This window comes from Tiliqua scincoides, chromosome 3 (genome assembly GCF_035046505.1).
Source record: "Tiliqua scincoides isolate rTilSci1 chromosome 3, rTilSci1.hap2, whole genome shotgun sequence".
Classification (NCBI taxonomy): domain Eukaryota; kingdom Metazoa; phylum Chordata; class Lepidosauria; order Squamata; family Scincidae; genus Tiliqua; species Tiliqua scincoides.
Genome location: NC_089823.1, coordinates 25,503,962 through 25,530,022, shown reverse-complemented (window position 1 = coordinate 25,530,022; position 26,061 = coordinate 25,503,962).

The following is a 26,061-nucleotide window of genomic DNA, read 5'->3' as shown; positions in this document are numbered from 1 at the left end:
TCCATTACCATCTGAAGCCTGGTTGATGAATATGAAGGAAAGAATATGAAGGAAAGCACCACACTATAGTGGTGCTCAAACTCTAGAACTCCCATGCTGGGAGATCTACTCGGTCCCCTTCCTGACGCAGTTTTGCCATCAAATAAACACTATTTACATCAATGAGCCTATGGACTTTGTGAATTGTCGGTCTTTTTTAAAAGAGCAGATCATTAGATTGGCCTATAAGAAATTTACAAATTCAGTTTCTACTTCCAGGGCTGGTGTACTTATTAGCAAACATGACTAATATCACCAAGCAGAGTCTACAGAGCTTATTAATTTATACTTGTAATTTCTACACTTCAAGAATCAAAGCCAAATGAGAACTCTGCAGCTCAACTGGAGATGGTTGATTTATGGGCACATTTGACTTATTACATTTGGCTGTAAGCAGGTCTAGCCTTAGGGCAATTTGATCAATTTGGCCAAGTTGGGTCCAATGCCTGGAGGGGCCCCACACTGCTGTGGCAAATGGAGCATGCACAGCGACAGCCAGCACCTTGCTCTTCAGCTGACACTCCAGCACAGACTCTTCCATGCAGAGGCATCACATGAAGAGCATGGCGAGTGGAGCATTGCCACTGGATGGCCCTCCTTCCTGCCTGCCTCTGGGTCCAATTGGCTTGAAATTAGCCCCCCACAGAAGTGGTTGGTGGTTTATTTCCCCCGACACAGGCAAGCCATCATCGTGGTAGCTACCCAAAAATTAACAGGTGATCATGACTGTGAAGTCCTTGTAAACGCTCCATAAAAGCTCACTCCATAAAAGCCCATGTGGTTTTCACTTGAGCCGTCCTTGCTGAGAAGTAGCTCTGAGAAGCAGCTCATGCAGAGCTGACAGTGACACATTTGCTACAGCAGTGACTTAACACACAAAGCCAAGCCAGACAAACAGAAAGCATGCAATAAAAAGCTAAGTAAATTGATTCTTCTCCAGGTAGTCCCATTAGCTGATGTCCTAATGCGAGACACTCTCTGTAACGAGCGTTTCTAAGTAGAGCAAACAGTTTTCCTTTAAAAGTACATGAATTTTATACAATTTACAGCTAATTCTCTTTAATTCTGCTTGCATGAACAAGTGATAAGGGAATGTTAAGCAAGTGAACAGCTATGAAAGCCCAGGAAGAGAAAGCTCTTGTGTATTATTTTCAAACCTAGTATCTAGGCATTGGATACTCTGAAAAGGCACGGTATTCTGGAAGACATACAATGAGCAAATATGATACACCAGTAACTGGTGTTGTCCCTTCTCACCATATTTTCTTTGAGAACATAGATTTTCTGAGATCGCCTTCACAGTGTGATTCAATAGTTGTGACTATGTTGTGAGTTGTGACACACCAGTACATCATTTGATGTCTGACTGCAGTGTGCAGTGCTGCTTTGCATGTATGAATGAGCCACCACAGATAGAATAGACAGAGTAGGGAGTCCACAGGTGAGGGGCGTGGTGAGCAAGCGCATAGGTCACATACAGCCCAATCCTGTGCATGTTTACTTGCCAGTCACTCCTATTGTATTTAATAGGTCTTTTCCCCAAGGAGGTTTGAATATAAATGTGGTGTTAATCTGGTAGCGCCTTGGATCTCTCTGTGCAGATCAGATGCTCAGGCTGAACAGCCAGACCAGACTCTGACCATGAATGAATGAATGAATGAATAAACCTTTATTAGGCATGACTCTGACCATTTATAAGGCAAGGTGAAACACCATTGGTCGCTTGTGTCATTTGACAAAATTGCTGAGTCAGCAGAATTCTGCCTAGCCATGTCAGATAGTAGGTTGTAGTGCCTACTTTTGACCAGCTGCATCTGTGGTGTCCACTAAGTAGCACTATCAAACTTAAGGCAGCAGTTGTTATGCGAAAATCCCCTTTTTCCTTAGTTGTGATTTTATATCTGGTTTTGTTACTATGGACTAAAATATGCAGGCTTAAACTTCTCACACAGGCCAAATTCCAGTCAAGTCACAAGCTACACAACCTCCACCTCTCTAGGAAGAGGTCTAGCATAGTAAATCATTGTTTAAGTGTCTCCTACATCACTGTATTCATTGTATTGTTAACCCAATCACTGTTTATGCAAAATGTCCCCTGATCCAATCACTGTTTATGCAAACACATTAAACCTCAACGCATAGGTCACAATCAGGTCAAGCCACAAGTTCCTGGGTACAACATCCACCTCTCTAGGAGGAAGAACATCCAGCTCTCTAGGCTGGCATAGTAAATCATTGTTTAAGTGTCTCCTACATTACTGTATTGTTTTAACTCAATCAATGCTTAAGTACTGTATGCAAAATTGAACTGCCTTCCTGGGTTGCCCGAGTTCCCCCACCTAGGAAGCCAGCCATTGTTGATAACTGACTTCCTGATCCTTTCATTGTTTTACATATTCCAAGTACCCCACTGTGGGTAGTAAGCAAGCACATCCAGGTCAGCTCCAGGTCAGCAAAAACCCTTTTTAAGAGAGGGCTGGCTGCCACGTGCTCTCTCTCTCTCTCTCTCTCTCTCTCCAAGGACACAACACATCTGTGTTGTGAGGATCCTCCACAGGACTTCCCCCCCCCCCATCCAACAGCTCTACAAGTCAGGTAACTATCTCGCATCGCATCTGGGACTTTTTCCTTTCTTCCCCCCCTTTTTTCTCCCCTTTTCTCCCCATCTTTAGTTAGCAACTGGGTTTGGCAGACCAGGGATCCCTAAAATCCTTCCCCACAACCGTTCCCTTTCTAATTTCCTCGGATGCACCAAATACTTTTCACATGCAACCACCATAAAGCTAGGTACACTAGATGCAAGTACTAGGACCAAGACTCATCTTTTTTCATGTGCATTATGTTTACCTGTATGTTTTTGTAATAAAAATATAATCTTTTATTAAAAGTTATCTTTCTTTCAGTCTCCTCCTTAAGCTAAAAGGGAATTTCTCTGCATTACGCCATCTTGTTATCCCGCCTATGGTCCTGAAGTTTCCAATAAGGGCAATGTAATTATTCCCCTATACAAAACAGCCCTTTTTGGTAACACAATGTTTCCCTCTTTTGGCAAGGTGATGTAGAAGGCACCAAAATTTGATTTGAAACCACAGTCTCTCAGATGTGAAACTTTCAGTCTATGCAGGCCAAGACTGAAGGCCGAATCCTATACAGTGCACGCCGGCTTACCACCGGTGCACACTGTCACCAACGTGCCCTTAAATATGGTTGTGAGGTCCTAGTGCATGTTGAGTGCCAGTGCTAGCTCAGTGCTGGCTGGCACTGGGTTAGTGCCAGTGGAACACTGGTACTCCATAGCTCAGTGATCGCGTGGACTACCAGGCGGCAGAGAGATAGGTGGATGTTTGGGTGGAGGCGGAGAGGAGGCATTCCATGATGAGGGAAGGTGGGGAGAGGGCAGGGAAAGGGTGGAGAGGAGGTGTGCCGGAAGGAGGGAGCGGGACGGGAGGAAGGCAGGACCATTGGAGCTCCGCTTCACTGGATCCTGAGCCTCCGTTTCGGGTCCACCACCTGACCAGAGGCTATTGATTCTATGGTGACCCAAGGGTTGCCATAGCATTGAGTAGCCCCATTGTGGGGCTACTTGCCTCACCTGGGGGAAGGGGAGGAAAGTTACCTTCTCCCGAGGAGCCGCTACTGCTGCCCGGTTAGCACTGAGGATGCAGCAGCAGCAGCAGCCGTTTTCGGCACCGCAGCAGCCCACCACTCCAGGCAACATAGGATTGGACTGTAAGCCTCTACCATTCAGGAAAAAAGAGGAGGTGCTCCTCTGCTCTCCCATGCCCTACCTGCCAAAGCTGAGGACTGCTTCAGAGTTAAGACTAGAGTCACTCCTATAACTTCCTGTGAGTACGGTGACCATTTCCTTTATCATCTGAACCTGAATACATCTGAAAGTGAAAGGGGATGCTAAAAATACGTTAAAATTATATAATTTGAGTTTATGAAAAAGACAGTATATAAATTCTGTAATAAATACTTTTTTGGAAATATTTTCTATTCACTGACAATGTGGACTTTTTAAAGATCTTTATATCGATCTTTGTATTTGAACATGAAAGATAACATAAGCAGAATAACTGATCTTGGAATAGTGAAGCATGAGGTTAACTGAAGCAGTTGCTTTGGGTGGGGAGATGGAAGGAGTGGCAAACTGGCAAAGTCACATCCTGTGTCTGCATACTGCCTCCTTCAGGCCTGCTGCCCACTGAGCTGCTTCAACAGCCCCTCTTTGAGGCTCTTCTTGCTCTCTGAACTGCATCCCCCCCAGTCGGTAGTGTAGCTGGGGGGGGACACAGCATGGTAAGTCCTACAGGCACCCCCATGTGCTGTGTAAGCAGCCCCTCTGACTTGCTACTGGAGCCGTTCCAGGCAATGCTATTGCCATTGTTGTCCAGAATGGCTCTGGCAGTGAGTGGGAGGAGCCACTTAAATGGCACATTGCAGTGTCTGCAGGACTTACTGCACTGCCCCCCTTCTGGTTATGCTACCTCTGAGAGTGGTGGCAAAGAGGATCAGGGAAGCAGCAGTTCACCTTCTTCTTCTGGTGCCACCATGCAAGCAATCACAGTGGTGGAGCTGCAAGAAGTGCAGTGCTTCTGTTTTGACTCCTTGGCTTCCCTCGGGCTCCCCCTTCTTTTCTTTCGTGCCTGCCGCAATTCCAAAAGGCTCTATCCATCTTGTTTGTTTCAACAGGGTGCAAGCAGAAGGAAGTGGTGATGGACCTGACCATAGAAGGGAGTCTGGGGGGCCCTCCAGTTCACTGCTCTCTGCCTCAACCATCTTCACTTCCCGCAGGGTTGGGCCAGGAAGGACAGTGCCACCTGGCCATTATGGCCAAGGGACCATACTGCTATACTGTGAAATACCACTAGTAGTACTAGGGTCACTGGTTGCAAAGCATGGATTTCAGCATTTTATTGATGTCACATTCATATTAGAATTTGACTGTGTAACACTGTAGGGCTCGGGAAATAATAATGTTGTAGGACTGAAAGCTAAGAAAGCATTAGCTGTGTTTTTAGTTTGGTTACTATTTAGATAGTAAAAAAAAAAAGTTACAGAGATTTCATTATTTGTCTTTTCACTTCCAATCAATGTGGGAAGGAAGGGTTGATCTCAATGGGTGGGAAGAAGAAAAGACAAATGGGAAATAGAGCTTTCCCAGGAATTGATTTTTCCCCAAGTCCCCACAGTGGGATATCTGGAAGAAACGTAACCTTTCACAAAGCTAGTTAATAATCAATAACCATGTGAAAAAGGCTGTATTACCTATTGAAAAGCAGAGATAAAGGCCAGAGTATAACACGCTCGTGTTGCCTATGAGTACAGAATTTCAGATTGCAGGAATGACGTCTGGTGGTCAACACCAATGTTGGCTAAATTCAAAACACTTCTATAATAAACACTCTGATGGGTGGCCTCTCCCTCTGTGAAATAGGTCAACTGGAGGTGTCAGTGGAAGCTCGGTTGGGAGTGACTAGGAGGGGGTCTTCTCCATAGTGGCATCCCAAGTGTGGAATACCTTGCCTCTGGAGATCAGCTTGGCTCCTTTGCTGCCTACATTTTGATGACAAGTGACCTATTTATTTTCTTTTAGCATTTGGGGGTGGAGGAGTTGTTTCTTTAGCTTGAATGTTGGTCCTTTGCTACCTGCTGGTCTGCGGATTTGATGATTGATATTATACTGCTGTCATGTTTTGATTGCTTTAACTGTTTGTGTTGAGTGCACTAAAGTATGTTTTGATTGATTTATCCAAGAATTGGTTGGATTTCAAACTGTACCTAAGTAATAGTGCAATCCTTTGCATGTGTATTCAGAAGTAAGTCCCATTGTGTTCAATGGGGCTTACTCCCAGGAAAGTATGTCTTAGACTATGTGGCTATAGAAGAATAGGAAAAGTTAAAAGAAAGTTTTTCATTTGATAAAGGAGTATTTTTATTGACTTGCTAAGAAAAGGACAAGTTAGGTAATACAGGTGGGGCCTCAGTATTCTTGAACCCCGCCCCCAGGATACAAAAAATTGCAGATAATCAAATCCACAATCTTTAACCCCTTAAGCCCTCTGAACAGGACTGGTACATGTCCATCCACTGCCTCTGCAGGATTCAGAATGGCTGTTTTGGCTGGAAAAATGCTACTTCCGGTTTCCCTTGGAATTGGAACCTGAATGTGATATCATGATGTCATGACTTCATTGTTCCAGAAGCTGTTGCCTCCCTTGGGAAACCAGAAGTGATGTTTTTATGCCTATAAGGCATTCTGAGACCTGGGGAAGGCTTAGTCCCAGAGCCAGATCCATGGATACACAATCTGTAGATACTGATGCCCCACCTTTATGTGAAAGAGCTCCATTAGACAATTTTTGTGTGTGTCCAGGTGTGGGGATACTAACACTTTGCAATAATAATGTCCTACTCTTCACAGTTTGTCCATTCTTATTGTTACTTATTACGGTTTATTGTTGTTTTAGATATTGTTGTAAGCTGTGCTGGAAATGTTTTACATTGGACGCCTGAGGGGGGACATAATTGAGACATACAAAATTATGCAGGGGATGGACAGAGTGGATAGGGAGATGCTCTTTACACTCTCACAAAACACCAGAACCAGGGGACATCCACTAAAATTGAGTGTTGGGAGAGTTAGAACGGACAAGAGAAAATATTTCTTTACACAGCGTGTGGTTGGTCTGTGGAACTACCTTGCCACAGGACGTGGTGATGGCATCTGGTCTGGATGCCTTTAAAAAGGGATTGGACAAGTTTCTGGAGGAAAAATCCATTACGGGGTACAAGCCATGATGTGTATGCGCAACCTCCTGATTTTAGAAATGGGTTATGTCAGAATGCCAGATGCAAGGGAGGGCACCAGGATGAGGTCCCATTATCTGGTGTGCTCCCTGGGGCATTTGGTGGGCCGCTGTGAGATACAGGAAGCAGGACTAGATGGGCCTATGGCCTGATCCAGTGGGGCTGTTCTTATGTTCTTATGAAGATGGGATATAAATTGTTCTTTCAATCTTTGTCAAGTGCCTTGTACATAAATGGAGCTACAGTATATTAACAATGATAGTAATAAAATTTTGTTTCAGTGAACTATCATGCCTCCCCAGCTCTGGAGAGTATTACATGTATCTTTTCCTGTAAGGTATCTGAAGATTTGACTAGAGAAGGTGTAAGAGCAAACTTCCAACATTTTTTTTTTACTGTAATGCAATTGTGAGGAACTGCAAAATACATTGAAATATATTGATGTCTTCCCTGGTTTGGCCCTAGGGTTGCCAAACATCCAGTATTGTCTTGGAGTATCCAAAAATTAGCATCAATCTCCAGGTGACTCCTGAAAGCAAGTATGGAGATTTTAACAGGGCCTCCAGGAGTTTCCAACATTACATAGTATTGAAAAAAGAAATATCCAGGAATAGTTTCAGTCAGAGTTGGCCACCCTGATTGGTTCCAACGCAAGAATGAAATGGATTTGTAGTTGAGAAACCAAGCCAAGGCTATTTCCAAGAATGCAGGTGAGTAGGATGGACATGGTGGAGAGGAGTGGAAAATAGGTCTGGCAGGACTGAAGAGCTGGAAATGATCTAGAAGCACGAAGCATGGAGCAAGGTAGGAACAAAGGCTACAGTTGTGTACACACTTTCCTGGGAGCAGAGACATCGCTGGAGGCAGTGGCTCTGGGAACAAAAAAGTCACGACATCGTGATATCACATCCTGGTTCCAATTCCAAGGAGGACACACTGGTGGTGGTGGCAATCCTGAGATGCAGCCACCACCCCCCCCCCAATTCCTTCTTCTTTGGAGGTTCAATAAGAGCCTCCGATGGAGTAGAAACAGGGCGGCAGATGGACCATGGGACCACCGAAACCTGAGGAGGCAGTGGCAACGCCACAATTTGTCTGCCCTCCATTCCTTCTTAATCCTTTAGAGGCAGCCCTCCCCTTCAAGTGGCACCCTGGGCGCATGCCCTACTTGCATGTACCTCAATCAGTGGCATCGCTAGGGGGGTGCAGGGGGTGCGGGCTGCACCAGGTGAAGCGCACAGGGGGGTGACATGCACTTGGGGAGTGACATGCTAAAATCGTGGTGGTTATAACATGTTACATACTGTTGGGTGCGAAATTTTGAGCTGAATGCAGTGCAAAAAACCAGAGTGAAATATCTCCTTTCTATCAAATGTTATGGCCAAAAAACCGGAACAAAAAACGCATGGAGCCCTATGGAAAGTGAAACTGAGCCGTATCACGTGTTTATTCATGAGTAGGTGAACTTGCCTTAGTCCATCGAAAGGGCAGGCTGAGAGGAATCCAATGATACCAGAATGGCCCTGATCCAATGAATGCAGCCCCAAAAAACACCTGAGAAGGAAGTCCCTCCCTCCAAGCAGACAAATGTAGTGAGCCCTAGGGAAAGCAAAACTAAGCCTCACAGTTGTGTTTACACACAAGTAAGCAAACGTGCCTTGACTGGTCGTCTGGCCAGGCAAAGGGGAATGTGAAGCCACTAGAATGGTCCTGATCTGATGGAACTGGAGCTCAACAAATGCTCCAGAAGGCAGCCTCCCCCCCCCTCACTAAAAAGAATCCAAATGGAGGCATCAACTGATAAGGTGAACTTTTTTGAGACTTGGAAAGCCAGCTGGATCCTGACCGTGATCTGATTAAATTGAACGGGGCACTGGGCGGGTAGGGCTGAAAAGCTTACTGATTTTGGAGGGGGGGGTGTTATTGCAGGCAGGCTACAGAGGAAATTCACCTGGAACAGGGCTGGCTTCTGCTTTTTTAATTATTTGTTTTACTTTAGTTATACTTATCTATTTTAATTTGCCTGATGATGTCACTTCCACCTTGACATCACTTCTGGTGGGCCTTGGACAGTTTGTCATTCTAAAAAGTGGGTCCTAGTGCTAAAAGTTTGAGAACTGCTGCAGTAAGGTGTTAGTAACTTGACACCCCGGGGTGGGGTGGGGGATAACACCGCTAGCGACCAAAATCACTAAAATCACAGTTTGGAGGAATAATACCATCATGTTATATCTCAATCAATGCGTAATTTCATGCGGAATGTGTTCTATCTTTGTTCTATCAGAAGGTACAGCCAAAAAAACCAGTGGGGGCAGAGTGATGGTACATCACCACGCCTACCACCTTGGATGTTGCCCCACCCACTCCATGGGGGGGGTGACGCAAATTCTAGTGACGCCACTGACCTAAATATGCCTCCGCCTGGGAGTGAGTTCCATTGAACACAAGGGGACTTATTTCTGAGTAGACAGGTTTAGGATTGTGCTGAAAGTGAGGTTCTGGCTATTGCAAGCCAGAAGCATTTTGTTGTACAGTCTTGGCAAGAAAGAAAGTTGCGATAGGAGCAGGAGGAGCAGTAACCAATCAGGAATAACAGAGACAGGTAGAAGGCTGAAGAAGCTGTCTGGAGCATGGAAAGTCCACTGGAGACATGTTCCTAGTAAATGCCTAATCCAGTATAAAGCTTTCACATAAAACTATTTATTCAGGCAAATACTATAAAGAGACAGATTGCCAGATTGCCATAAACAAATAAAGCATTGGCAATTTGAATGAAATCTATCCACTTAGGCCCCTCAAGCTTGAAACTGAGAGCTATAATGTCCCATTAAATTGTTGGTGCACCTTGTGTGTGAACTGTAAATACTTTTTACAGTGCTGCGGAAGAGTAGCACTGGCCATCCTGAAGATTTGTACAGGGCAACAGTTTCATCCTGTAGTCTTGCTGCCTTGCACCAATGGTGGGTTTTGAGGAAAGCAAACAGAATCTGCTCCTGGCACATTTGGAAATGAAATTCTTTTTTGAGAGCTAAAGAAAGATTCAGGGATGTCATCATGTTCCAGTGAGACGTTTTATAGGTGCCTTGAATGTCTGCAAATGTTCCATTAAATAAGGATGTTGGTACACAAACTCACAGTGATGCTTAGGCTGCAATCCTATCTGCACTTTCCTGGGAGTAAGCTCCACTGACTATAATGGGACTTACTTCTGAGTAGGAAGTAGGCTTAGGATTGGGCTCTTGCTCACCCAAACAGATGAAAGGACCTCTCCTACCTTGAGCGGGCACATTGCATTTTATTTTGTTAGATGCTTTTTGTTAGATGTTAGACAGTCAACAGTAATCACTTTTTAAAATCTGGTCGAAGAATGGGTGCTTCAGCTAACATTCAATAAAACTGCAACTCTTGTTCAAGCCAGTGCTGTGACTATTGTCCTTATTTCACTATGATTAGATGGGATTCTTCTGTACCATGTTGCATTAGTTTTGTTTGTTGTTTTCTGTATGGAAGTTCCTCCATACTTCCAATTTGTCATTAGAGTACTAAAACTGGGGCATAGGGAACTTCCCAGGCAGAACACTCAAAGCAGCTGCCACACTACATACAAGTGAATAGATTTCACTTAATTTCAACCAGTGAATTTAGTCCAGCACTCAGATAAAATAACAGCACAGCAAGAAGATACCCACTGATGATGATGACCTGGAATTTTGCCAAGAGGGTGAGGGGGAGAGCCAGCTCTGAACTCCTTTTAGAAACTGGAAGTCAGCACTTAAAGGCACAGGGAGCAGATGTTTCAGTAAGTGTTTATTTGTTCTTCTCATCCCCCAGGCAGAAAGCCAGCTGAAACAGCTGAGTCCAAATACAGATTTGTGGAAAGTTTGTGCTGGAAATGTAAATAACAGGCCATCATCTTCATTGGCTTAGATTTCTTCAGCGTCTCAAGGCAGCATATGGGCTACCCTGTCCAAGAGTTTGAGAGGGCTTTTTCTTTCTTTTAAAGGCAGGAGAAAATCACAGAACACAGGAGTATTTATTTATTTCATTGATTTGTTTGGTTGGTTGGTTGGTTGGTTGGTTGGTTGATGATAAGATTTTTCATAGAAAGTGCTCAAAACTGTGATGAGCAGCCCAATTCTACAGGCAGCCCAAATTCAATCTCTGCACAGCAAAGCAGTTGCACCAGCGTGGCTTCAGCTGCATCCCTTTGGGGTTTTTTTTGACTGCTGGAGGTTTTCTTAGGGTAAGGGGACATAAGCCCCAGCAGCCGCAAAAGGACAACTCAGACCTGCGCCAGTGATATCAGTGGCACAAGTCTGCATTGATTCATGCAGGCAGTATATATATTTTCAAGCATATATACCACCTTATCACAATAGACTCAAGGCTGCTCACAATACAAATACAAATGCAATAAAAACAAAACAGAAGCAGCAAGTATGCACCAAGAGACTACAATCAATAGTCAATGATTGGGCAGCCCAATCCTGAGCTGCCTGGCACCCAGGGCTGTAGAGGGGCCACAATGGCTGCTGCTGCTGCATCCTATGGACATCCGGCTGCTGGCCGCGGCTCCTGACATCTCCTCAGGGGATATTTGTTTCCTCCCCTGGGTAAGCTAAGAAGCCCCACAGTGGGGCTACACAATTCTGCACTGGTTAGTCAGCACAGATAAAGCAGTTTTGTGTGGGGCCAGGAAGCCCAACACAGGGATATGAGTCCTGCCCCCCCCCCCAGCACTGGCAGCATGGTGTGCCTTGTCAATTGTCAAAAACCTGATGGTGTGCCTTGACAATTTTAGTGCCTTGTTAGTGTGCCATGAGATGAAAAAGGTTGAAAATCACTGCTTTAGACCGAGTCCTAGGCAGGAGCTGTTGGAGACACAGCCTTCTGCCTCTCCCATCCTGGGTTTCTGCCCTCATCATGGGCCTCCTGTCAGTTATATAGGTTGCTTCCACCTCCAGCCCTGCCCCTTCCTTACTGGGGAGGGCATGAAAGGGACCCCACCCAAGGCCTCTCTCCCTAGTGTTACCTCCCTTGTCTCTTCCTCCTCCCTGATCTCTTACCTTCTGACCTCCCACCTTCTCCCTGACACCAGGTGCTCCAGTCAGGGAGAGGTGCCCTGTCAGCTGGTCTCTCCGGATGAGCTGGGGACGTGGAAAGTTGTCGGGCAGACTTGCCTGCGCCAGGCGGCTCTCCCTCTTGCCTGGTGGAGCTGGTTTCCCCTTGTGTCTCCTTGGCTCCCCCTGCTAAGTCTGGCTCTGGCGGGGAGGAGGGCACCCCAACACCCTAGAAGCTCAGGCAAGGAGACAGTTGGGTATCAGGGTGGGTGGTGCAGCAACAGAATCCCGTCTAGACCACCCAGCTTCCAAAACATGCACTGAGACCCTGATAGCTGCTGGAACTGGAACCCAGATAGGAGGAAAGGCTCAAGATAAACTATTGTGACTCAACCTCCCTGCCCCTGAAAATGAGGCTTTTGCAGTATCCTGAAATTTGCTGGGCAGAACTGAGACAGTGCACCTCCTCCCGCTCTATCCAACCAGTTCTCAGTGATGCAAGCAAGGTTAGGCTACTAATCCAGGGTAAGATGCAGAATGACCACGATCTTATTATTGACCTATCTGGCATTAAGAAACAACGCTTGGGCAGGAGGTCTGGTCTAGAGGGTTGAGCCTCCATTTGCCTGAAGATAACATCCGAAGGTCACCAGTTCGAGGCCACCGGCACCGTGCGACCTTGAAGCAGCTGACAAGCTGAGCCGAGCTATTCCATCTGCTCTGAGCGTGGGAGGATGGAGGCCAGAATGTGAAGCCAGATCAGAAAGAAACATCTGAAATGTTGTGGTTCTTGAAAGATAGAAAACTTCTTTCAAATTGTACAAATCCCTACTGGGATTTAATTTGCCTGCCTACGTAAACCACCTTGAATAAAGTCTAAGGAGAAATCTGAGGACCAAGAAAGGTGGTATAGAAAATACCTGTATTTTATTTATTTTTAATCCACAAGGGCAGATATTACAGCTGCCAAGGAGCCTTTGGCCTTATGATATAGGAAAGTTTTGACTTGGTAGTGGAAGCCAGTTAAGTAGGTACCCAGGCAGGCCTCTCTTGGGCATGGATTCTACAAACTGCAAGAGTTCTCAGAACAATTTGCTTGTGAATATTGTCCCTGAATTCATTTCCAGTCTGGTTTTCAAATCTTTGCATTTTGTGGAATGCATTAGCAATACCAGCAAGTGAATTATCAAATGGACAGCATCATTCAGGCACCACATGATTTATTGTCTCAGAGTTTTTATTTATAAAACTGACACTTCAGCTGATAAATCCTGATATATGCTGCGTTCAGTGGACTTGTGATAAAAACTGCTTGCCAAACAGCGACAGCTGGCCACCTCAGCAAACATGCCAATGAGTTACCTTCACCCTGGAGGAGTGTTTGTTGTGATTTGATATACTGTTTAAGGTTCAAAGGAGACAAAGCAACAAGGTTAAGTGCAATCAGTTCACAAATCTCCTTGGACATGAGGCTTCTAAGCTTACATCCCTGCCTGATGTCTCTGTAAAAGGGCTGAGTTTTGGGTAAACTTGTAACAACTACTATACAATGTTCAGGTTACAAAGTTGTGATCAGGAGGCAAATGTTTAAACGTGCAAGGCCATTGTGTCTGGATTCTGAAGCTTGATCTGTGTAGTGGGCTTGTACAAGCAATGCTGCTGACAAAATAATTTTGAGAGGGTTCACATGCCTTTGGCAGCCCTTTTGTGACAGCAGAAGTGCCTTCCACTGTTGCAAAGCGCTCTGCTCGCAGCCCACTCCTCAATAGGATTGGGCAGCAACTGTCTAGAACATTGTACACACTTCTCTTTTCACACTTCACTATCATTTTAATAATAGTATCAGTAATCCACAATCAATCTGCATTAACATAGGCAGGTAGGAGGTTCACAGGTAGCAGGATCTTGCCTCAGACCTTGGAGAGCGGCTGATGGTCAGAACAGACAAGATTGGTTAGCTGGATGAGTGGTCTAGCTCAGTATACAGGTTAAGCCTCATTATTCGCGTGGGTTCCGTTCCAAGCACTCACATGGATTGCAGAAAAAAACGCACTATAGCAAATCAGTTTAAAAAACAAAGTTACTTGATGTGGTGATTTAAAAACAGCCTTGTTGACCTTTGTGATGTTAAGAGAGAGTCATTAAGATCCAATCAATAATCCAACCATCAGTCTCAAAGTGCTTGGAAAGGCTTCACTCCGACCCCTTCCTTCACCAAAGCAAAGTATCTTTATTTCAGGGGGAAGGGAGAGGTCACATGGAGAGAAGGATTGATGGATTGTCAGCCAGCTGCTCGCTAGCGCGCTCTCTCTCTCTCTCTCTCTCTCTCTCTCTCTCTCTCTCATTAAGGAGGCTATTGTTAAAGGACTGTTCAGTTTTTTAAACTGATTTTAAAGGAGTGCATTTTTCCCCTTCTCCAGGGATCAGCACATTCCTTCTCATTTGCAGTGGCCATTCGTGTTGAGTCAAATCTATGTATAAAAAATCCGTGTATAAATAGGCAGATCATGGAGTGCAGTGCATAAAGCAGGTGATATGCCCACTTTTCTTGCTAAAGTACTTTACCTTTGGATATGTTTTTAAAATTGTGAAAGGTTCTTAATTCAATATCTGCCAAATCAGGTGCTTTGAAGGGCAGAGGGGTCTTGCTGAAAGTCACAATAAAAGACAGTCATGGAAAAGTGAGCAAAAGTAGCCATTAAAAATACAAAAAGAGCCTTACTGAATCAGACCTAAAATTAATCATGAACATCATCCTGTCTCATGCTGTGACCAACCAGATACCTCCTGGAAGCCCCAAAACATGGCATCACCTTCTTCTGCTGTTGCCCACAGCCACCACCACCTGTCCTCCATGAATCTGTCAAATATCTTAAGTCCTCCCATTTGGCAAAGTGAGGCAACAGCCTCTGGAGTGAAGATGCTGTTGAGGACAGTAGCAAGGGAAACAGGCAGATCATGGAGTGCGGTCCACCTGGAAGCTCTCCTGCCCAAGCCCCACTGAAACAGAGATACCATTTGGATTTTTCATCTCAGGTTCGAAAATGCCTTAAAGCTGCCTAGTAAGTGAAATATAAAACTTTAGATCAGTGTTCAGAATAATAGTTTTGCATCTTTAATACAGAGCAGAAAATGCAATTGATTCTTCTAAGATAAATCATAGGATCAAGTTTGTTTTGTTAAGTGCTTTCTGCTCTTAGGGCACAATCCCAACCAGGTCTACTCAGAAGTAAGTCCCATTTTGTTCCTTACTCTCAGGCAAGTGTGGTTAGGATTGCAGCCTAACAGCCCAATCCTATCCATACTTTCCTGGGAGTAAGCCCCATTGACTCTAAAGGGACTTACTTCTGAGTAGGCATGAATAGGATTGGGCTGTTAGCGTTTGCTGTGAAACTTCACGACCAGAAAGGCCAAACACCGGGAAGGATGTTTTCCAGGCATGGCGGTAATAAACTGGCAGGGGGCGCTATAACTTCATGATTTCTAGAACTGCAGTTTCTGAACTCTACTGTTCTCGCAGTTCACTTTGGAAGGTTCCGTGTACAGTATACGTAGAATAACAGCATAATAACAAGGAATCAAATAGGATCTATCAGCCCAATCCTATCCAAACTTACCTGGAAGTAAGCCCCATTGACTCTGATGCAACTTACTCCAGCATAGACATGCATAGGATTGGGCTGTATATCAGTTCTGCCATGGGCAACATAAATGGGCATCAACACCTTGTGAAATTTTTGCAGTATATGCAATTTTTGCAATACTCTTCAGATATGGTAAGAATTATTAAAGAAAGACCAACATATTATAATAAGGATGCACATTGCTATTGTAAACATTTGTCCTACAGATGAGTGATGATATTTAATATTCCTGATATTTAATATTCCTCTTGGTCAAGGTTTCCTCTGGTACTTAACTAGTGCAAACTTTCCCTTACCTTAAGGAGACCTCTGTAACTGCCCCCCCCCACAGGATGCAGCACTTGCCCCATTGGTTCAGCAGCATCAGGGCCTTATCCTATCCAACTTTTACCACACTGGTGGAGCTGTGCCATCTTGGTGTACACTGCATCCTGTGGTGGTGGCAGTGGCAACCCTGGGTGACATCATGCCCAGGGCCATGACCACAGAGTGCGCCACCCTAACTTACCTGGGTGCTCTGGAGCCTTATGCAACATCCTGGAGTGCTCAGGAAGCCTTCTAAGCCTCTAAGGGGCCTTTAAACCAGTAACGGACCTGCCCTTCAAAGCACCCTGGGGCAAAGATCTGCAATGTTTCCCCCCCATGCCTCCTCCTATACTTACCCAGTGCGATTGAGCCTTGCAAGCTGTTAGGAACAACTTGAAAAGCCTTCTGAAGCTTCCAATGCGTTCTTAAACAGTACTTTCGGAAAACTGGAAGTACTGTTTAAGACCACATTGGAAGCTTCAGAAGGTTTCCCGCATGGTCCGTGATGCCACGTGGGTGCAGAGCTTGGGGGTTTTTCCCCCTGCCCCCTCAGGCCCGCTACCGCCGAACAGTACTTCCAGTTTTCCAGAAATACTGTATAAGGCCCTTCAAAAGCTCAGAAGGCTTTCCAAGTGCTCAGGGATACCGTACAATGCCTTACTGCCCAGTACCATGTGGTGCCCTGGTTCTAATGCTAGGAATGCCACTGGGTGGTAGACAGTCACTGATGCCTCCTTAAGGTAAGGAAACAAATGTTCCCTTATCTCAGGACTGCACTGCAGCTGCATCAGTGCTGGAAGGTTGGATAGGATGGGGCCCTTGGTGCTGTAAAGTTGGATAGGATTGGGCCCTTAGTCTATTTTCCATCCATTTAAAGTCAAAGCATGATGAAAAAATAAGGCAAACTCCATGTTTGTTTTGATTTGTTTTGATTGTATGTTTATTGTGCTTCGTTTCGCATATGATTTTTTTTTTTGTAAGCCATCTCCGGCTTTTAAAAATCATAATCAAAACCTAGTACAGTGAAAATACAATCATGAAGACACAAGAGTAGGTAATATTCTAAATGTTCAGATAAATGACATCAAATAAAATGTGAGGAGTGCTGCTAATTTAAATGGCTTTTTACAGGGGTCAGACAAATTCGTGAAAGATTGGACTATTAATGGCTATCAGCTTAATGGAACATCCATGTTCAGACTTAGGATGCCTGCCTCTGAATAGCTGAGGACAAACAACAAGGCAAGATCATTACCTTCATGTCCTGCTTGTGAGCTGTCCAGATGCATCTATCTTATCATTGGAAACAATGTACTTTACCAAATGGATCATTAGTATAATCCAGTGGGGTTATTCTTACTTGTTTTTATCTTTCCTTGGTACATAACAAAAAGTTGCAGCTGAATCAGATGTTCACTATAGTCTCCTGAAGTCTTTGTTAGCCCTTTTGTGCAAGAGAAGTTGAAAAGTTCTGCATGAAATTTAGGAGCAACCCATGCGTTGCTCCTGCATGCACTTAAACTTTCTGGGTCCACTAGATGTCACTGGATCCTAATCCCATGAGTCTAGCTACACTGCTTGGAAATAGGTTTGATACATTTCTATGCAAGCAACTTCATAAGCATGGGCTCAGTCCTCTAGGAACATCTCCTGCACAATCCTTCTTGAAGCGATTGAAAACTGGGCAAGAGATCTTGCCCAGCTAGCCATTCATTTTAATAGGGTTTGCACAAACAGGATTTGCCCAATTCAGTGGGAAGTTCTCAATGTGTCTAGGAACACAGGAAGGATGCTCACATGGTACCGTTGATTAAGTACCAGCCACAATGATTAGCGCATTGCAGACAGGTTGCTGCTGTTGCCATGATCTGAACCAAGCCCGTAGCCCTAGACAGTGGTATTGCTAGGGGGTGCAGGTCACACCAGGTGACATGCACGGAGGGGTGTGTGTGACACCATTGCTGGCCAAAATTATTAAAATATTGGTATTTTCAAGTAATGCCACCATGTTATATAGCAATCAGTGTGTAATTTCATGCAGAACGCAATGAAACAAACTACATTGAAATGTTTCTATTCTATCAAAAGTTATAGCCAAAAAACCCAGCAGGGGCAGAGTAATGGCACATCACCACACCCACTGCCTGGGGCATTGCCCCACCCACTACATGGGAGGAGGTCCATCATAGGGGTGACTCATTGACCTCCCACACCTGGTAATGCAAACCCTAGTGACATCTCTGACCTGTAACCTTTAGCATCTCTGGACCTGTAATCTTTAGCATCAATGGAGAGAAGAAGCCTGAAATGTCACAGGCTGCCTGATGCAAGGGCCTTTAGTTCTGCCCTTCTGCCTATCTTTTTTGTCATTGGATTTCAGGCACCTCAACCCACTTCTGGCATGCAGTGACTGTGTGGCCTGAGGCAACAGGGGTGAAGTTGCAAACCATATCCATTGAGGCCTGAGAAGTTTCTTTTCAGACAAGACTTCTGAGTTCTCTGCCTTTTTAATGACATATGATTTTTACAGACTTGGGTTTTTTATTTTGTAATTCCTTGCTGCTGCTCTGATGCACTATTGTATTAATGTTTTATTGCTGTTTATAATGTTCTTCATTGTTATAGGTTTTAATGTGTGATTTGTGTTTTAATTATGATTATATGCTCTTTTTTTAAAGCATTTGTTTTGCTTCCTTGGGATATTGCATAATAGACCATTATCAACACTGGTTAAACAACCACATTTTTAATTGCTAGGTTCTCACATCCTTCCTTCTCAAAAGAACTTCTGAATCTGATACTCTAGCCCACTGCTCTTCTCTACACTTCCTTTCCTCTCCATCACTCTCTTCTTTTTCCAATCCTGGGAATGGGAGGAAGAGAGGCTGGCACATCACCAAGTAAGAGAGGGCAGCATTTGCCATGCCACCTCAGATTCTTGGGCAGGGCCTGGGTATCAGAGTAAGGGTGGAAAGTCCAATCTCCACTCAGCAGGATGTTCAATCAGTGATTCTGGGCAAGTTGCCATCATTCAGCCAATTACAAGATTGTTGTGAGAATAAAAGATGGGACTGAACCTTCTAAGTCACCACAAGTTCCATGGAGGAAGAACAGGAAGGAAATGTATGAATCATAATTGTAATAGTAATTGTGTCTGAGCCAAGGTGACCAAGTGAACTTGGTGGCTGAGAATGCATTTGAACCCTGGAATCCTATACCTTTTCTTAGATGGTTTGTTACTGCTTTTTTAGTGTAAGCAACCATATTTCTCATCATCCTATTCATCATGACTGATGTTGTTTTAATGACTAGTCATCTATGGCTTTCCAAAGACCGAGAAGACAAGTCCCTGCCCCAAGAGGCAGTGGCCTGGGACAGTGAGGGTGTCCAGAGACAAGCCATTCTCTTTTGATCCCACTTGCTCCATCTGTAACCCCTCTGTGGGGGGCAGATTCAGAGCCACAGCCTTTGTTTTAAAGAGAGTCAAATCCCGGGCGAATAAGAGGTGCACAATTCCAGGGAAGCTGCAGTTGCGCCTCTCAGGTCCTACTTTTCAAGCAGCTGAGGAGGATCGGTCTCTTCTCCCCCCCACCCCGCCTTTCCCCAGCCCAGAGCCCTTCTTCTATGGAGGCCAGCACTTTGGCAAGTTCACCAAGCTGTGTCAGGCTTCATGACTAATTCACGTATTTAAATGGGACCGGTCAAAGCTGGACCATTTGATGTCAGCCAAGCGCGTTTATCAGGTCAGAAAGCTCACAATGCCTGCAGGCTGCGAGGGTGTGCAGGCCCTGGGGGTGGCGGGGCGTGGTGGAGGAGGAAGGGGGCGTCAGCAAGTACAGAAGGGCTGGTTGTTGTTGCAGCCCTAAATCCCAAGGCAGACCCCTCCTGGCCCTGCAAACATTCCACTCATTGTGCAGCCTCTCCCAGTGCAAAAAAAAAGTCTCCATCTCACACACACACACACACACACACACACACACACACACACTCCCGGAGGCCCCACCCCAAATGTGGGTGCTTCACGGAATTAATCCGATCCATTACAGCCTTTTTCAGGAGGCTGAGCAGTTTCAAAGACGCCACATCATATTATCGGTTGACCCCCTGACATTGCAGGTGCAGATTTAATGGTGGAAAAGGAGGGGGGCTAACCTTACATTACCCAGATGAACTTTTCCCCCCCTGCCTCCCCATTCGCAGGCGAGCCCTCGGCTGCTGCCCCACAGGAAGGTAGTTTTGGCGTGGTGGGAAAAGGGCTTCGCCCCTCATGTTGGGGACGGCTCTTTCTTCCACCACTGCTAATGGAGGGTGCCCTGGTGACTGTTGTTGGCGGCTGCCCAGAAGGGACCGTGCCCTGTGCAGCCAGCTGCGCAGAAGAGACCGTTCTGCGCCCTGTACAGCGCCGAGCACACCCTTGCTCAAAGCTGAAGGGTGGTGGAAAGGAAACAAGGGCGCTAACCAAGCGCCGCCAGCACCTCCAGTCTACCTTCCCCGTCCCATCGGCCATGGGTCCGAGCCAACAGGGCTCTTCCCTTTAGGCGCCCTAACGTGTGGAAACGCCTTGGCGAAGGGAGTCAGGTTCAAGGAGAAGCGGGGAGGCTGTCAGTTCACGGCTTGGAAGGAGGCTGATCGACCGGGTCACGATCGCTCCGCGCCCACTGACGGGTTGCATTTCGTGAGTGGGCGCCTCGCCACAATCCCTTCTCCCTTGACCACTGACCCCTGCGTGTCCACGGCTTGGGCTGCCCTCCTCTTTGAGCCGGGCGAGAGCAGCTCTTTCAAGCCATTCCCTGGCCGGGTCCCCCTCCCAAGCCCAGCTCTGCCGCCCCCCACCCCCCGCGCGCCATCCCACCCCAGCCCCAAGTTCTATTCTCCACGTTTCTGGGACTGTCTGTAGGAAAAAGAAAAGGGCATTTTTCTCCTGCCCCAAGACACGAAGTAAACAGTTTCGCCTCCCCTCGCCCGGGTACCTTTGATGCTCCGGGTTACATTTATGAGTTGAGACATGGCATGCTTCAAAGGGAGCCATTCATGCCAGCGACAAGCCCCAGGCAGGCAGGCAGGCAGGCAGGCAGCAGCCCCAGGGAAAGGGAGGCTCTCCCCACAATTTGGGGGGTATTTTTACAGTGGCCAAATGCAACAGAACCAATATCATTCAAGATAATCATGCAAAATCATGTCCAGGTCTTTAGGGAGGTGGGGAGTGTATGTGGAAGTCTCAGCAACTTCTAGCAAGCGCACCCTTTGCTTTAGACGCAGGCTGGGAGGGGGGAGAGAAGTGGTCCCCCAATTTGGGTGCATCTGTTTGAATCTCCATTCTGGTTTCTATCTGAGTTCGGGAAGAGACTGAAATCCGTCATCCCAGGAAGGATTCCGAGTCCTACGTGTTTTCAATCTACAGACGTGTTTTTCAACGGGTCGAGAGGCTTGGGGAGGTTTCAGGGGGCATTCACTCTGCTTGGGAATACAAACTGAGGATGGGGGAGAGGAGAAAACCCCCACCCCAAGCTCCAGTTTTTAAAAACTCCTGCTGAAGTGGGGAGTTGCTTTCCTTCCATGCACAGAAGCCCCTTCTCGGCAGGCTCTGGCTCGCTCTCCTTCCCAGCCCGCGGCGCGCACAGCCCCTCTTCCCTGGAAGGGCATCCGCGGGGGCTGGGCAGCCGGAGAGGCCTTTCTTCGCACAGAGGGGCTTTTAAGGAACAAAAACGTGTCCAGGGACGGGGCTTCCTTCTGAAAAGGCATCTCTGTGCCCGCGCGGGCGAACAAAACAAGCGGCCGTCCCCTTGGAAGCCCCTTCGGGCGGGCCGCGCTCCGCCTCGCCAAGAGCCTTTAAAGAGCGCTCAGGAGCAGTTGATGGCCTTCAAAAGCCCATTTGCGGGGGCCGGGCCCCCTCCCGCCTCCCCTCGAGTGCCGGGGGGAGGAGGGTGCGCTGGGCGAGCGCGGCCACGCGAGTCCCCCCGCGCTGCCATTGACGGGCCACGTGTCCGTCTCCAAAGGCCTCTCCAACTTAACCAGTCCTTTGTGCCCGGACGGCGCCCCCCCCGCGCCCCCGCCAGGCTGTGCGGGCCGCGGGGGGCGCCGCTGCGGCTCCCCCGACAGCCCCGTGGGCGCAGCGCCCGGCGAGGCCGCTGGAGGAGAGCCGTGCCAAACGGGTCACCTTGGAGAGACGCGGCGCGTAAAGAGGCGAGGCAGGCGAGGCGCATTGAGCGGCGCGTCCTCCCCCGGCCTTGCTCGACGGCCCGGCAGCTGGTGCGGGTGAAAAGACGGCTTATTAATTGTTCTTTGTCATGCAGAACCGCCGCCCGCCCGCCTCGCCCAGCGACTCCACAAAGGCGCTTTGCAGGCTCAAGTGCGTCCCGCGTGCGCCTCGCCGACAGCGCGCCGCCTCGCAGGCCAGGTACTGCCGCCGCCTTTGTCTGCGCCAGGCTGCTCTCGCCCAGCCGCGGCCCCGATTGGCCACGAGCCGCCCCTTAAGCCGCCGCGCGGGCGGGAGGCCGCCTCGCCCCAGCCCGGCAAGAAAGGCCGGGCAGCCTGCAGGCGGGGGCTGGGGCTGGGGCTGGGGCTGGCGCTGGCGCTGGGGCCGGGGCGCGCCGCGCTCCCTCCGCCCGCGCCGCGGCCCCAGGTCACGTCCGCGGCCTCCCCCGACGGCACCCTCGCCCTCCTTCCATGCACAGGGCCCTGGGCGGCGGGGGAAGGGCCGATCCGTCCGGCCCCCCGCCCGGGAGCTGCCCCGGGGCGCAAAGCCATTGTCAGGGCGAGAGAAAGAGCGCAGAGCCCTCGCCGCCGCCGCAATTAACCAGCCGCCCTAATCCGACGCTCTCACATGCAAATGTGGCCGTTTTGTCCCAGGCTGAACCCGACCATTAAATCCCCGTTTAACAGGCCGCTCCCGCGCCCCCCCCCGGCACTGAGACGCCCCTGCCCGGCCAAGGAGGGGGGGCTCCGCTTGGAGACTCCCGCTCCCAGGGAAAGCGGGCTCCGCGAGGGCGATCGCCTCCACAGGCGCCTCTGGCGCTCGCCTTCGGCTTTGGGAAGGGCTCGTCTCTCCAAGCACCCCCAGGGCACGCCACCCAGAACAGGCTTCGCCCCTGAAAATGCCCATAAACATTCCTGCCGGGCCTCTGGGTGAGACCGCTCCATGTGCCCTGGAAGGAACAAACCCTGCCTGGATTCGCCCCCCCCCCAATCGAGTTCATAGGCATTTGAAGCACACAAGTGGAAATGGGGGGGAGGGGTGCAGAGCTTTGGGCAATATCCCTGGGCTTTGTCCACCCTTTGGTTTTGTGCACTCATTGAAGGTGTGGTTGACCATTGGGCACCCTTGGTTGGAGAAGGAACGCCCAGGGCGCAATCCTCACCCACTTTCTAGCTCCAACATAAGGGCAACGCAGCTCCAAGGTAAGGGAACAAACATTTCCTTACTTTGAGGAGGCCTCCGTGAGTGCCACCCAACTGCAGGATGCAGCACACGTCCCTTGGCACAGCTATGCCAGTGCTGGGAAGTTGGTTCAGACTTGGACCTTAACTGAGGAAAGAGAATGGACTGTGGGTTTCAGGAAGGCATGATGTCTAGATATGGTCTCTGGGCAAGGCCAGCAGTTTAAATGTATTTCAACATATTTCTGTCTGTGTAAACACTTGTCTTAGAAAGATCTCGCAAGGACTGGAACCATTTTCCCCTCTCTCGCCCTCCTAAGAGCCATTTGGAGATGATCTACATGGATAGCAGCTCCCAAGAAACTCAGAACGAAAACCCATTTTACACTCTCCTTTGTCTCAAGGATCCCACAGCATGTGTGTTGCCTCGCACAGCCTGATCCTGGGCACGTTTACTTAGAAGTAAGTTCCTTTTAGTTCAGTGTATCTCCCTGACAAGTAGATGCGCCCAGGCTTACATAAGTCTGGTTTTTCTTCTCCGTGTGAACATCCATCCACATTTAGGGCGCTGGAGAGCGTCAAAGGAGAGTGCCAAGCTTGGTTCCAGGCTCTTCCCACTTCTAACCAGCTCTCCTGGTGCATTCTCATTGGCGCTTCCCAGGGCTTGCTGGGTCCACGTTGCCTGTGGAAGCATGTGGAGCCTTTCGAGGCCAGGAAATGGATGAACCAAGACAAAAATGTGAGAGCATCTGGTGCGCACCTGAGCACCGGCTGCTCATGGAGATCTATCTGCATAGCAAAGCAGAGCTCTGAGAAAGCATTCCTAGTTAGATAATCCAGCTTGTCCACACTGCAAATCAACACTGCTCCAGTGGCAAAGCAGGTGATGCCTGCAACTAAAGAGGGTTGGATTCAGGGCCCAATCCTAGCCAACTTTTCAGTGCCAGCACAGCTGTGCCAATGGAGCGTCCTGTGGTGGGGAGGCAGTCACAGAGGACTCTTCAAGGTATGGGAACATTTGTTCCCTTACTTAGGGGCGGTATTGTGGCCGCACAGGTGCTGGAAAGTTGGGTAGGATTGGACCCTGCAGAGAGAGAGAGAGAGTGACTGGCCCTTGGTCACCCAGGAAGCTTCATGGCTGTGTGGGGATTTGAACTTGGATCTTCCAAGTTTGGCAATCCAGTCCTGTCCAGTCTCCCCCATACCAATGCAGTTGCTCCAGCACAGGCTTCTTATGGGTACTGTTAGAATGCATGCAGGCCCCTCCAGGCTAGGGGTCATTTGTCCCCTTGCCCCAGAGTAAGCTCCAAGCACAACAATGGGTCTACTTGGACCTACACCTGATAAATTGCTAGTGCAAATTCAAGTGGATCTCTGTGGATTAATCTGACCTGGGAAAGAGGATAGGATGCAGTGTGCACAGCTGCTGCCACTTCCACCCTCCTGGGCCCAATCCCCCCACCTGTTCTCCCCACCCCTCCTCACCATGCCCTTCCCCCACCAGTGGCATTGCTAGCCACCTGGAGAGGGGGGGCAAAGTTAAAAAGGATGCCCCATGTCACACCCAGAAGTGACAACACTTCCAGGTGTGATGTCACACCAGCAATTTTTAAAGTTGAAAAATAAAATAAAAAATCTGCCACCTCCGCCCATCCCCAGCCCCCCTGCTGCTGGCCCCCCAAGAAGTGCAAGTGGCAATAAGAGTTTCTGGCCACTTGCTCCCCTTGCTGCACTGCCTCGCCCCACCCCAGAACCCTCCTGCTTGGCCCCTAAGCCCCCCATTGCCCCCCCCAATTCAAAATACCTCTTCAGAGTCCCTGAGCATTATCCACCTGTCATCGCTTTGATCACTGCCCAGGACCAATGTCAAAGGGGGTCTCCTGCAATGGTGCATCAAGGTGGAGATCCACCACAGGTGTATTCCCACCCCTTTTCTTAGCAGTCCTTGGAGAGGGAGTTTAAGGCAGCCTGGTTTGTTCCTGCTCTAGCTGGACTGAGACTTGCCCTTCCCCACTCCCACCAGGCCCAGTGATGGGCTCTGGCTGCAGAAGTATGTGGAAAGTTCTGGTGTGAGTGAAACAGAGTCAGGCCATAGGGGTGTCGGCAGCAAGAGCTCTATGTTTGTTTTGAGCTTGTGCATACTCAGATCTCTGGACTGGGCTGTTTTGCTCAGGACTGGTACAAACAGAAGCTCATTGTTTTGGTTGCGCTTGGGACTAAGTGGTTTTGCAGGGCCTCCTCCTCATTCCTCATTTAATTCAGTGATTCTCATTGTAATCCTAAGTACTGGTTCTGCCTGTGCAGCAGCTGCTGCACTAGCTTAGAGTGCTGTAAAGCACATTTGTGACTGCTTGTGAGCCAGCAGTACTGGTGGGAAAGCCCATGCTGGCTCACTGGTGCTGAATCTGAACCCCTGGCTGCCAGCAGAGGTGAGTAAAGCACCAAGTGGCTGAGAGAGGGCAGCAAGAGGGCATTCCAGAAGTAAGGAGGGGTGGAACTGGGCAGGGGAAGGGTGGAACAGGGGCCTCCAGCATATCCTAACCTCCTTCCTGGTCCTGCCAGCATTGCACGGGGCTGTCCAGATTTGCTCCAGCAATACCACTGACGCAGACCTGAGAAGCCCCACTAGGCAGGCTGCCCAACCTCCAGCCTTCTTCTAACCTGCACTGGATATAGTGCAGGTCCAGCAGCCCTGATTAGGATTGGACTGCCAGTTACACTGCAGTGTCTTGTACTGTGGTAGCCAGGCTTGGTCTTATCAGCATAGCTGCTGAGTGCAGCACTTTTAAAGGAAGAACTGTTTTTGCTGTGGCAGTAGGTGG